Source organism: Callionymus lyra, chromosome 7 (assembly GCF_982586985.1).
Source record: "Callionymus lyra chromosome 7, fCalLyr1.hap1.1, whole genome shotgun sequence".
NCBI classification, from domain to species: Eukaryota; Metazoa; Chordata; class Actinopteri; order Syngnathiformes; family Callionymidae; genus Callionymus; species Callionymus lyra.
The window spans coordinates 12,813,803-12,828,433 of record NC_141824.1 but is presented as its reverse complement, the minus strand read 5'-3'; the positions used below and the strand labels follow the sequence as shown (position 1 = coordinate 12,828,433).

Here is a 14,631-nt window from a genome sequence, read left to right as displayed (position 1 = left end):
CATGAAGCTGGACTCACTGGTGACAGTTGCTGAGAGGAGATCATTGAACAAACTACCGTCCATCATGGATGGTGACAGTCATCCTCTGAACACTGTCATCAGTGAGCAGAGAAGCAGAATAAGTGCACGAATGCTCCTTCCCAGGTGGAAAACTAATAGACTCAAGGACTCATTCATTCCTCGGGCTCTTAAATTGTACAATTCAGAGTTCGGGGGCAAGAGTGGAGTAAAAGTATCATGACGTTCTGTTCTATGTTAATTTTTGTATCCTTTGTCTTTGTATCCTTTGTCTTTGTTATTTTTATTTGATCAATGTTCTTGGTCTTTAGACTTTGTATCATCGTGTTCTTTGTCTTTATTTCTCTTTTTCCTAACCAATATAGGTTAAAGAGCCTGTAAGGGGAAACAGAAGAAGAAAAGAGATAAACCTCTCGAGATCGTTTTAAACTTCACAATATCTCTCTCGACTTGTTCCCTAAGACGCAGGTAAGTAAGTAATTATTTATCCTATTCCCAACAGTATTTAAGGCGTATTTATTATTTAACATTCTGACCTGCTCTGTGAGAAGAACTCACATTTCTCCGATTCTTAAAACTCTTCACTGGCTTCCAGTTTCTTTCAGGATCATCTTTAAAATTCTGGTTCTTACTTTCAGATCTATTCATGGTCAGACCTTCCATCAGTGATCTGATCCAGACTTAAACCCCAGCTCGGGCTCTGAGGTCTGTGGATCACAATCTACTGATGATTCCTCTCTTTGCGCTTGATGGAGTCTACTGACTCCTTTAAGAAACATCTTAAGACGTTTTTATTTGTTCAGGCTTTTCCTTGATTTTCTGGAACTTCTGTTGTGTTATCAGTTTAATCTTGCCCTTTAAAGTATATACTTTTTTGAATATTGTTTTGATTGTTTAAGCGCTTTGTGACCCTGGTCTGGAAAAGCGCTATCTAAATAAATATTACTTACTTACTTACTTACTGGTGTTGATGTGGCGACTGTAGGGACAGCTGGGGAGGAGACGAGGGGAAAACAACATGGCTGCGTTGGATTTCCAATGGATCCCAGAAACACTGTACAAGACGGCGATTTTGGCCGTGGTTGACAGCTCCATCCGCGCCAGGAGAGACATTCGTAAGCTGCCCCCGGACATTCAGTTTGATGTGTACTATAAGGTAAGCGCTAACGGTGGGTTCTTAACATATGGACATGTTGGGCTAAATAAATGTACAGTAAATAACCATTCAGGTGTGTTAAGGCACGATCTCTGATGTGTTTCTTTTAAAGGGCAACACAACAAAAGCACACACATAACCAGTGTGTAATCTCAGGGTAGTTTGATATTGGTTTAAAGCACTTAAAGCCACAATATGGAAACAAAAACAAAAAAAAAACTCGCATAAAGAGAAGTGTTGCTAAAAACTAAAGAACTACCTTTCACTTAGTCAAGTTCACCAGTTCTCTTATGTAAACTGGACATAAACAGCGACATATCTTTTATGTATGTGTGTAACATTTTACAGATTAATTCATTAATATGAAACCAGTGATGTCAGACAGATCTTGTTAAGATGACTGTAGTGATACAAGTAGCAGTTCCTGTTATAAATACAATATAAATGATGGATTAATTAAACTGAAAAATGCATTAATTTCTGTTCAACCTCCTTAATACTAAGTCAATAGACTCCAGTGTTTTAGGTGTGACTATATTCTTTATCTTTAGACTTGGATTGTATCATAAGGTAAGGTAAAACTTTATTGATCCCTCAGGCGGACTCATTTTTTTCCAATAGCCACAGAAAATACAGAAATTTTCATAAAAAAAATAAAATAAGAACAAGAACATAGGAGGGAGAACAAGATGACACAATCTAAGTATAAAGATAAAGACAAAGAACATAAGTCAAAGAAAAACAACAAAGACAAAGGATACAAAGATTAACATAGAACAGAACATCCAGATACTCTCACTCCACTCCTGCCCCCAAACTCAGAATTGTACAATTTAATAGCACGATGAATGAATGAGTCCTTGAGTCTATTTGTTTTCCACCCGGGTAGGAGCATTCTGCTTCTCTGCTCACTGATGACAGTGTTCCGAGGATGACTGTCATCATTCATGATGATCATCTGGTTCTTTCTCTTTATTTCCCTTTGTTCTTATTTTATTTTGATTTATTTTTTAATTAAAAATTGCTGTATTTGCTGTGGCCTCTTGGAAAAAAACAATTTTCAGGGATCAATAAAGTTCTACCTTCCTACCTAAATACAACTTTACTTCGAATCAATGTCAAATTTGGATCTTGAAACCAGCCTATAAAAAGTTGAACAATAGCCCAGATCGAACAAACACGCCTGTGTTAATATAGTAACTAATGACTAATATACAGTAATGGAAAACATTAAGGTGTATTTTTAATTGATCAAATTCATGAAAATGGCACTAGAAGTGGCTGAATAGATGTTTTGTTGAGTGAAAACTTGGTAGATTTTGTAAAGTAAGGTAAAACTTTATTGATCCCTCGGGGAAGGAGGTCTCCTTCGGGAAATTGTTTTTTTACAAAAGCCACAGAAAATACAGCAATTTTTCATGAAAAATAAAAAATAAATAAAAATAAAATAAAATAAGAACAAGAACATAAAGAGAAAGAACAAGATGACACAATCTAAGTCTAAAGATAAAGACAAAGAATATGGATCAAAGAAAAACAACAAAGACAAAGGATACAAAGAATTCAGAATGAGTGCACGAATGCTCCTACCCAGGTGCAAAACAAATAGACTCAGGGACTCATCCATCCCTCGGGCTATTAAATTGTACAATTCTGAGTTCGGGGGCAGGAGTGGAGTGAGAGTATCTGGATGTTCTGTTCTATGTTAGTCTTTGTATCCTTTGTCTTTGTTGTTTCTCTTTGATCTATGTTCTTTATCTTTATCTTTATCTTTAGACTTAGATTGTGTCATCTTGTTCTTTCTATTTATGTTCTTGTTATTATTTTATTTTTTATGTATTATTTTTTATTGTTTATGAAAAATTGCTGGCTATTGGTAAAAAAACAATTTCCTGAAGGAGACCTCCTGAGGGATCAATAAAGTTTTACCTTACCTTACCTTACCTTACCTTGACACATTGTCAGAGTTGTTGATCAATCCATATTCCTCATGAACTAGGACATGCTTTCTTTGTCATCTATGTTGTTGTATAATGGCGACGAAAACAAGGGAACGCGATGGCTATTTAGATTGCACCATCATACGTTAAACGTGACCACTGTCCATATCCCGCGCCACACAAAGACACGTGTTGCCCAATTGAAAAGCTATGTTGTAGTACTACCTTTCACTCTATCAAGTTCATCAGCTACTTCCTTCTAACTCGACACAATCATGAGAACTATGGTAAAAATGTACATACAAAAGCTTACTTTAAGGAGATCCGTCACACTGTCTACACTGAAAGAGCTTAAAGGCAAATTTCAAGTGTGACAAAAAGGCTCATCTAAAGGATTCTCCCTTTCGCTCTTTGACACAGAACTTCTGCCTTTTGCAATCTGAATGTCTTGATTCATTCGCTCTGCTTACACAAATGTATCAAGAGTCTCCAGCTGTCAATATTTATCATCGTTGTTGACTCTCTACCTTATCATTTTCCAAATTTCCAACACATGATTCATCCATTTTAAATCTTTCAATTTTGTGCAAGCCTTGTTTTGTAAGGTTAGCACCTCAACGTATACGACTTTCTATAAGTCTACTGTATGAATTGTGACGGAAATGACATGTAAGCCAAAATGATCAGCCAAATATGTTCCAGTTGTTGTCAAATGTCATGACCTTTTCAAGTTTGTTTTCAGCATTTTCATTGGAAATTAAGTTGAGATACTGTCTATAGATGGTGCCAACCAAGGGGGACAACTTTCCATTAAATTCTGTTTATGAATTTTTATTTGATGTCAAACTTTTTTCGTGTTTTTAAATGTATTTTCTTTGTTTCTAAGCTATATCAACAGGGCCGTCTCTGCCACCTTGGAGGGGAATTCTGTGAGCTGGAAGTATTTGCTAAATTGCTGCATGAATCAGAAAAACTGTGAGTTTTGCTTAAGAGGCTCTTCAGACCATGTTATTTAAGATAGTTTTACATGTATTGTGTAAAGCATTACACAAGTCAAGCTTATAATTCAATATTTCACCTGTGAAGCAATAAAGATCTGAGTGATTTGACAACGGGTCCAAAATATTTTCAGTTACCCACGTGTGTGGCTTATTCTGATGACAATAAATCTTTTTCTTTGACCAAATTAGAACCAGTCAAGCACGTATGACAACGTCATCGGGGAAATTTAAAGGGTTACAGCAAGATGAGTTTTCATTCCGCAAGAGAACCGAGGCAAAGTTTCTAAATACCAAGGTCGAAGCTCTATTGACCCACATTTTAAAGCGTTTCATATCACCTCAAATTAACTGGTTGAAAGGGGCTTCACGATAATCGGTCTCTGACTTGTTTCACTTGTTCTTCTATGAGTGAAGCTTGTGTTTCCTACTGATAAGATATTATTAGCATTGTAAGATATTATTAGCATTGTAATATTCAACAGCACTGATTTGATTGACTCTTTTATTTTTTTTATTCACAATTAACATGTGAATATTAAAAGCGTTTCTTCATTTTTGAGTTGCAATTAAATTTCTCTCCTTGTAGACCCCTCCTGCACCACTGCTTCCAGGCTGTGATGGATCATGGTGTCAAAGTGGCCTCTGTCTTAGCCAACTCCTTCAGCCGCCGCTGCTCCTACATTGCAGAGTCTGACGCCCACGTCAAGGAGAAGGCCATCCAGTTCGGTTTTGTGCTTGGTAAGGTCATCGATTGACTTACCGCAGCAGCCCATGGATCACCCAGGAGGAGAAACCGTTGCAATGATTTTCTTCTTGCAGGAGGCTTTTTGTCTGATGCGGGCTGGTATGGAGATGCTGAGAAAGTGTTCCTGTCGTGCCTGCAGCTCTGCACACTCCACAGCGAGGTCCTGCACTGTTTCAGGGCTGTGGAATGTTGTGTCAGGTTAGTTTTCTCTCCAGATTGATTATCAAAAAGCTCAATACATTCGACACCGAAGAGCTTTGATTGCACCGTCACTTAAAGAAGACACTTCCTTCGTTGTGTCTATGCACGGATTAAAGAAAACAACCTGGAAACCATAGCAGAATAAATATCATATTTAGTCACCGATGAATGCGGTAGTTTTCATTTTCATACAGTTGTTTCACAACTGATCGGGGGATCTTTTCTACGCACTTCAACCCAGAAGTCGCTAGACACGCTTCAACAGTAACCCTGGACTCAAACCAGAAGCAGTCGCAGGGTGGCGACAGTTTTCAGGAAAAACAGACACAAATCCACCTCAGGACTCGCACAAAAAAAAAAGTGGCACAGTCCAGCAAGCTCTATAGATGTTGATTGGAGTCGTTCAGGCAGGAGACGAGGGATAAAGGTAAAAAAGTGTCTGGTGAATTTACAGAGTAAAACAACATTTGCAGACGTTATATCAAAATCTTTGACTTAATGGGCCTTTAGAACAAACAAAATCAGCCCATTAGTTTGTTTCGTTCATTCATTCAGCTGACCTTCATAAACGGAGCTTCTGTGACCATTAAATAAATTTGTAAACGTACTTGTACTACTTAACAGAATAAAATACTAAGTTTCTTTCTCCCCAGGTTACTTCATGTCCGCAATGGAAACTGTAAGTATCACCTGGGAGAAGAAACCTTCAAGCTTGCTCAGTCGTATATGGACAAACTAGCCAAACATGGTCATCTGACCAACAAGGCGGAACTGTACGGTGAGGTCTGTGCCTTGCTCTTCGCCAAAAGCCACTACGACGAGGTACACCTGACACCCCCCCCTCACACCCGTCCAACCACCAAGAGGCTGACACTAAGTGAAATGTTGTGACTCCACAGGCGTACAGGTGGTGTATAGAGGCCATGAAGGAAATCGACTCTGGACTGCCTGTGAAAGTGGTGGTGGATGTTCTCCGGCAAGCGTCCAAGGTTGGTCACGGAGGACTCGTATGGTTCCGAGTGTTTATGTGGTTTTAAAGCGCTTTCCAAGAAATCTTGATGTTTGACGTTTGTTTCTCTGCTGCAGGCCTGTGTGGTAAAGAGAGAGTTCAGGAAAGCAGAGCAGCTGATCAAACATGCAGTGTTTCTAGCAAGGTACAATGCCGACTCCCCATATAACAGTCCCTTCTTATGTGTACGTCCACATTTACAGATGTATTCTAATCATCCAGGGAACACTATGGAGACAAACATCCCAAGTACTCGGATACGCTGTTAGATTATGGATTTTACTTATCAAACGTAAACAGAATAAGCGAATCACTTCCTATTTACCGAGTAAGTCTATTCATTTCCTTTACATTTCTCGTCTCACTGAGTGCTCAAATTCAATCTCTGTGTCTATATTTTTAGACGGCACTAAACATTCGACAGTGTGTGTTCGGGGGAAAGAACATCCATGTTGCCACGGCTCATGAGGATCTGGCCTACTCCTCCTGACTCCGACAGCTTTCAATTTAATATTGAGTTTATTATTTTATTAACTCTATATATATATAAATGTATATATGTGTATATATATATATATATATATATATATATATATATATGTATATGTATATGTATATATATATATATACATATTTTCCTTTTTGATGTTTTGTTTTTACTTTTATGAAAATGTCTTGCCAATCAAAATTATTGAAATCATATTTAGAGAAATAGGTTATTTTCCCATAATTTTCTTTTATAGAGGTTTATAAAAGGGTTTTGACATAGCCAGATTTATTTTATGCTGATATTTCTTTCTTCACTATTCTTACTTGCTTTGTTTTTTCAAAGTTTTTCTGTCATATTTTAGCTATTCGCTCCTCTCCCTTGGATTGACGGCCCCTCACAACAGTCACAGTATATAATGTGGCCCCAGAGGTCTGGTCTAGAGCTTAGTTTTTTTCGTCTTCCACCCAAAATGATACACTTAAAATAATTCTAACCCTTAGTCGACATGAGGGCGAGTAGAAAATGAGTGAATTATCACTTAAACGATTGACATGCAAATATTCACAGCAATGGTTCATTTTTGTCAAGAAATCTGTTCTCTTGTGAAATACAAATATAGATCCCTCTGTTTGAATTCAACTGATGTTAAGAATGTAACAGAATTGTGTGTCTACTATGCTATAACAGTTTTACTTCAATTAAATTATTTAAAGGAAACTCATTGTCATTGTTAATACAGTATCGCAATATCATAACAGATTCTTGCTAATACACACTCCTATTATAAGTCATCAGTTGTGACTAAAGTTGCTTTTACACTGTAAACATTTTACTTCCTAGAACCTCTTTCCAGATTAAATCATCCCAATAAAAAAAAAAAAAACACATCCAGAATTTCTTAAACTCTTTAAGCTTCTACTATGGAACAGCTCCTTTTTATGGATCCTACAGATACTATTCTCACACCTCAGTAACTTGGAAGGCGACACTAGAACGAATCAGAGAAGAATAGAGACCAGGGCGACCCATTTTCATTGACACAGTTTAAAATATTTTGTAACATTCACCTCGGGGATGCTGTGGTAGATTTCTTCAGGTGGGCAACAGGAGCAGTGACCCACCGCGGAACGGTTACTCATGTGAGGCGCGTCTGTAGGACAGCAACTGTTTTGAATCAGTGCATCTGTGTCACTGAAATCCCGTGTCTGATTTTCTCACAATCTGCTGTTTTTCTTTTTAAGATTTCATGCAGATTGTGCCTTAGACATCATGACACACATTCTGCCTGAGGACCATCTACTGTTGGCGTCCTCCAAAAGAGTCAAAGGTGCTTTTTCTTCTGCTATAATGATGTGACGGGAACCTTAGTGAGTTCTGTGTCAAGTTTAAATACGTTTATCATTGATCATTTTAAATAATGCTGTGATGTTGAACTTTACAATAGAAGGTTTTGTCACATTTGTCCACACAGCGCTGATTTTAGAGGCGGTTGCCAACAACTGCCAAAAAAACGAGACCAAGGAGCGCCTCCTGCAGGAGGTTCACGATCTGCACCTCTCCTCGCTGCAGCTGGCGAAGAAGGCCTTCGGCGAGTTCAACGTTCAGACGGCCAAACACTACGGCAACCTCGGGCGACTCTACCAGTCCATGAGGAAGTTCAAGGTATTTTCTTTCAAGTCTCAACAAGAGTTGTAATGTTAGTTGTTACTTGTTAAATACTGCAACATTTGTATTTACCGGTATCTGGTAATTCCAAGTAAATAAATGCAATACTTGTAGATTGTACAGGAGACTACCATGATTACGGTTTTTCCAGTAGACAATCTAACACTTAAGTACTCACACATTTTAAGGCACTTTTTAAAGGATACAGTTAACAATGAATCATATCTATTTCTGTATATCAAGATGGCGCCGCACGAGCAGCAGCTGGTTACAACAGCTCCCTCTTTCTTCTTACTTTTTATTACACTTTTTCCATTTTTTTGGCGTCTTTTTAATTTTTTCTTTAGAGTGGTCGGATCTTGTTGCCGTTGTGCACAAAACGAGACCACTTTTACAACTTTTGCATACGGTTTTCTGCTATTTTCGTCACTTTTGGGAACTCCGTCGGCAGACACGCTCAGCGGGTCTATTGTTTACACAAGGGATCAGCTGTTGGGGTTGCGCAACACCGCTCTCTCTCTCAGCGCGGAATGGACGATTCCCGTGGAAATCAAGAGAAAAAGACGCGGATGCAGAGCAGGTCGGATGAAACAAGAGAAGAAACGTAGGTTCCGTCCCTTTATTCCATCGATCATCATGGGAAATGTACGTTCGATCGTGAATAAAACGGACGAGCTCGCTGCACTGACCCGGCATCAGAGAGATTTCCGGGAGAGCAGCCTTCTATGTTTCACGGAGACCTGGCTGACGGAGAAGATCCCAGACTCTGTTGTTTCGCTGGAGGGGTTCAAGATGGTTCGTGCGGACCGGGACATGGATGGAAGGAGTGACGGTGTTTATTAATGAGAGATGGAGCGATCCCGCGCATGTCTCCATTAAAGAACAAGTGTGCACTAAGGACATAGAGTTTGTATTTGATAAAGACATGTCTCTTGTTCAACACTGCAGAAAACTGACCAGAAACTGTTTCCTTCAACTGAGAAAAATCTCTAAACTTAGGAAAATGTTGTCACAACATGATCTGGAGCTTGTAATCCATGCGTTTGTTTCTTCTCGTCTGGACTATTGTAACAGTTTGTTTTCATGTCTTAACAAGAAGGAGCTGTCTCGTCTGCAGTTGATTCAGAACTCTGCAGAGAGAATTCTGACCCGCTCAAGTAGGAGAACTCACATTTCTCCGATCCTTAAAACTCTTCACTGGCTTCCAGTTTCTTTCAGGATCAACTTTAAAATTTTGGTTCTTACTTTCAGAGCTATTCATGGTCAGGCTCCTCCTTACATCACTGATCTGATCCAGCCTTACACCCCAGCTCGGTCTCTGAGGTCTGTGGATCAGAATCTACTTATGGTTCCACGCACACGGCTCAGGACCAGAGGAGAGAAATCTTTTCAGGCTGTTGCTCCTAAGCTTTGGAACAATCTTCCTCTCTCTTTGCGCTTGATGGAGTCTACTGACTCCTTTAAGAAACATCTTAAGACGTTTCTATTTGTTCAGGCTTTTCCTTGAATTTCTCGAACTCCTGTGTTGTTCTCGGTGTTGTCTTGATCTTTGAAGTATGTACTGTTTTGAGTATTGTTTTGATTGTTAAAGCGCTTTGTGACCCTGGTCTCGAAAAGCGCTATATAAATAAATATTACTTACTTACTTACTGCGCTGACCCGGCATCAGAGAGATTTCCGGGAGAGCAGCCTTCTATGTTTCACGGAGACCTGGCTGACGGAGAAGATCCCAGACTCTGTTGTTTCGCTGGAGGGGTTCAAGATGGTTCGTGCGGACCGGGACATGGATGGAAGGAGTGGCGGTGTTTATTAATGAGAGATGGAGCGATCCCGCGCATGTCTCCATTAAAGAACAAGTGTGCACTAAGGACATAGAGTTTGTTGCGGTGGGCATCCGCCCGTATTACATCCCGAGGGAGTTCTCACATGTGATTGTGTTCACTGTTTACATTCCTCCCTCTGCGGACGCAGCCGCAGCGAGCGAGAGGCTGAGCGCCTCAGTGTCGGACCTGCAGCTCAAACACCCGAACTCTCTCCTGCTCATAAACGGGGATTTTAACCATGCCTCACTCTCCTCCATTCTTCCCACCTTCACACAATACGTGAAGTGCCACACCCGGGAGGACAAGACTCTGGACCTTTTGTATGCAAATGTAAAGGTGCCTATACCTCCACCGCCCTGCCCCCCCTCGGCCGCTCTGATCACAACCTGATACGTCTGCGACCTGAATACACTCCCATGGTGAGGAGACAGCCTGCACAGAAAAGAACTGTTAAGATGTGGAATGATGAAGCCAAGGAGAGGCTGAGAGACTGCTTTGAGTCTACAGACTGGAGCGTGTTCTCTCATGGTGATGACATCGACACCTTCAATGACCATTCCACGGATTACATAAAGTTCTGTGAGGGCAACGTCACGCCGACCCGCAAGGTGCGGTGCTTTGCCAACACCAAGCCAAGGTTTGCTTCAGGGAGCAGAGAGGAGCTTAAAGAGGTCCAGCGAGAGCTCAAGAAGGCGATCAGGAAGGCCAAGGAGGAATACAAGAGGAAACTGGAGGAGCAACTGGCGCAGGGCAACACAAGGGATGTGTGGAAAGGCCTGAAGAACATCTCAGGTCATGGCCAGAGTGGAGCCAGAGCCACAGCAGGGGGAGACCAAAGATGGGCCACTGAACCTAACCAGTATTTCAACCGGTTTGATCAGGGCCCCCCTCCCCCCTCCATCTCTGCCCCCCACTCTTCACAAAGCTGTTTTTCCCCTGCTTCAGCCCCCTCCCCCCAACTGTTCTGACCTCCAAGCCACCTTTCTCCCCCCCAACACGCCCTACTTCAGCTGCCCAACCCCCCACAGCCACCTCTCTCTGTTACATCTGAACAGGTGAGGAGAGAATTCAGGCGACTGAAGATCAGGAAAGCTGCTGGACCAGATGGACTCAGCCCCAGACTGCTCAGGGACTGTGCTGATCAACTTTGTGAGTTGGTCACACACATCTTCAACCTGAGCCTCAAACTGGAGAAGGTCCCGGTCCAGTGGAAGATCTCCTGTGTGGTTCCGGTTCCCAAGGCGGTGCACGCGAAGGAACCAAGCCACTTCAGACCAGTCGCCCTGACCTCCCATCTGATGAAGACCTTGGAGAGGCTGGTACTCCGCGAGCTACGCACAACGGTGAGCTCTGCGTTGGATCCGCTGCAGTTCGCCTACAGGCCAAAGATGGGGGTGGATGACGCCGTCATCGGGCACTGACTCATCTGGAAGGCGCCGGTAGCACTGTGAGAGTCATGTTTTTTGACTTCTCAAGTGCTTTCAACACCATCGAGCCGGCGCTGCTAAGGAAAAAGATGGAGGACGCAGGAGTTGGGACACAGCTGGCAGCATGGACGATGGACTACCTCACCAACAGGCCGCAGTATGTGAGGCTGCAGGACTGCAGGTCTGAGGTGACCATCTGCAGCACCGGGGTGCCTCAAGGGACAGTGCTGTCACCTTTCCTTTTTTCCCTCTACACGGCGGACTTTACCTATGACTCCAGCAGCTGTCCCCTCCAGAAGTTTTCTGACGACTCGGCCATTGTGGGCTGCGTGTCTGGGGGGGGCGAGCTGGAGTACAGGTCAGTCATCAAGGACTTTGTTGACTGGTGTGAGAGCAACTACCTTTGCTTAAACACCGGTAAGACAAGGGAGATGGTGATTGACTTCAGGAAAAAGTCCCCACCACATCAACCGGTGAGCATCCAGGGCTCGGACATTGAGCTAGTGGACAGCTTCAAATACCTGGGTGTTCACCTCAACAATAAACTGAACTGGTCCACACACATCAACGCCGTGTACAAGAAGGGCCGAAGTCGCCTCCACCTCCTGGGGAGACTGAGGTCCTTCGGAGTGTGCAGACCACTTTTAAGGACCTTTTATGACTCCGTGGTAGCCTCTGCTATCCACTACGCTGTGGTCTGCTGGGGAGCAGGCAGCACGGACCGGGACAGGAAGAGACTGAACAGGCTGGTCACGAGGGCCGGCTCTGTCCTGGGCCGCTCGCTGGACTCGGTGGAGGAGGTGGGAGAGAGGAGGACACTCTCCAGACTATCCTCCATCAGGGACAACACTCTCCACCCACTGCACCTGACCGTGGAGGAGCTGGCCAGCTCCTTCAGTGGCAGGCTCAGGCACCCCCTGTGTAGGACGGAGCGTTATAGAAGGTCCTTCATCCCAACTGGTGTCAGGATATTTAACTCTCTACTTTAAATATCCTGATGCTAATCCGTAGTGTGTTTTTCTTCTCGTGTGTTTTGTTTTATTTTTTACTTTACTTTACTTTTTTGTTTTTATTTTTATTTTATTTTATTCTATTGTATTTTGTTAATAGTGTTAAATTTCTAATTTAGTAAATAATTGTATATTTTTAAGATCTTTTTTATTTTATTTTGTATTATCTCTTTTATTTTTATTTTTTTCCTTGCACTTTATTTTTTTAAACTGCGCTGTTGTAAAAGTGTGTTTCCCCTCTGGGGATGAATAAAGCTTTTCTATTCTATTCTATATCAGAGATGTTTTCTGTATCATGAAATGACCTGGTAAAAAAGAGCATCTTGAGTAAATAAATTAAATATCCTCTGAAGCTCACAGTTGCTCAGTGAACATGTTGATACCGTCTTCAAAATTCCTCAAATCTGATTGACTGCGGTTGTTTTTCTTTGGTCCAGGAGGCCGAGGAGATGCACATCAAGGCAATTAAGATTAAGGAGCAGCTTCTAGGCCACGAGGACTATGAGGTAGCCCTGTCTGTGGGGCATCTAGCGTCGCTCTACAACTACGACATGAACCGGTACGACGATGCAGAGAGACTCTACCTGCGCTCCATCGCCATCGGTCAGTCATCCCGGAGGATATTCAATCTTTAACAATGATTGGTTTCCCTACGTTAAATATGTGTGCATGTGTGAGAGAATGTCCTTTATCAAACAAAATGATTTAATGCTTTGGTTAATATTTATACAGCCTTAGCTAAAATCAACTGACCAATAGCATTGAAGTAGGCATTGCTAGAGGGAAGAATCCTTCAACTATAATACAGTCATATGAGGAAAAAGATGAAAAAATATTAAATAGAAGAGATTGGCTTTTTTTTTTATCAGGTGGGGTAGGTGTTCTTCAAAACATTGTGAGCAAGGTGCATTTCCCAACTCCATCTGTTACGATTTTCCCTCTTCCAATATATGTCAGTTGAGTTTTAATAGAACTATTATTCAATAAAATAATCAATAGTCAAATGAGCTACTTTCAACAATATGACATTTTCTTTCAATTACTGCATGTTCTACGGTTTAATAAAATGTCTTATTTCTCTGTAGGAGGTAAAAAAAGAAACTAGGATATAAGGGTAATCAATTAAAAATACTTCTATAAAAAGTAGTCTGTTAAAAAAGTAATCTAAAAATAATACTTGAATACAAAGTACCCGATAACCCCGATACCACTCGAAGTAACCAAGTATATATGTATGTATATATATGTAATACTACAATAAAAATTGTTCTGATACAAAAATAATTGAGTAGAAAAAGTACTTGTATATAAATGCAATTGAGTAAATAGGCACTGATTAACTGATCTGAACTAAACTGATGCTGAGGAGATCTCTCCAAATATACTCTTCCTTTAAAATGTTCCGGATACTTTCAGAATAGTTCTAACCTCTAATCTGTCTGCAGGTACGAAGTTCTTCGGCAGTTGCTACAGTGCTCTGGAGTACGACTACTTAGGCCTGATCGAACTCTACAAATCGGTGGGCAACGAAGAGAAGGTGTTGGAAGGCAAAAGCAATTATCTCAACCGGCGCGGGGGCATGTTCCGAGAGAAAGTGGACGATGTCGCCCGGGTAAACGTCAAAGACGAGCCTCAGCAGACCCAGGAGGTGGTTCAAGCTTTCCTGTCGGCGCAGAGCAAGGGACCCGTCTGACCGTGTCTGGGCTGAATTTTATTGTCATTTTAAAGAGGGAACAAAAAAAGGTGGCTTTGTGAGTCCAAAAAATGTGACGCTTCGCATTATAAACTATTGAATACATACATCAACGGCAGGTGTGGCTGTCGATTTACCCCCAAAATCTGAAACGTCAGCAGGAGCAGAAACCAGAAGAAAACTGATCCTCCTCGTACTAGATCCTCATCGTGTTGATGAAAAATCAACAGCATGAGGTAAAGTTGTTTGAGCAGTTTCTTCAACTTGTTCGAAACAAAACCAAACACAATGCCCAATTATATGCCCCCCTAAATAGCAGAATACAAACACATTAAATAAAATACAATAAAAAATATATAAATTAGCAGAAGACAAGACAGTTGATTAAAACTGCCCCCATAGAGCACACTTGACCTCAGACATCCAGCAAGGATGATAAAAAACCTTTCATCT

The 14,631-nt window shown here is 41.4% G+C and overlaps 1 pseudogene across 1 annotated transcript; it reads left to right on the top strand.

Annotated features, from left to right (window-relative positions):
• Window positions 1-356: 356 nt before the first annotated feature.
• LOC148075097 (amyloid protein-binding protein 2-like) lies at window positions 357-14,193 on the top strand (annotated as a pseudogene). Its single transcript, XR_015711841.1, has 14 exons — window positions 357-723; window positions 1,004-1,174; window positions 4,001-4,089; window positions 4,702-4,853; window positions 4,935-5,058; window positions 5,715-5,883; window positions 5,961-6,050; window positions 6,148-6,215; window positions 6,293-6,398; window positions 6,474-6,575; window positions 7,779-7,887; window positions 8,032-8,222; window positions 12,923-13,088; window positions 13,931-14,193. The product of XR_015711841.1 is annotated as an amyloid protein-binding protein 2-like (transcript).
• Window positions 14,194-14,631: the final 438 nt, after the last annotated feature.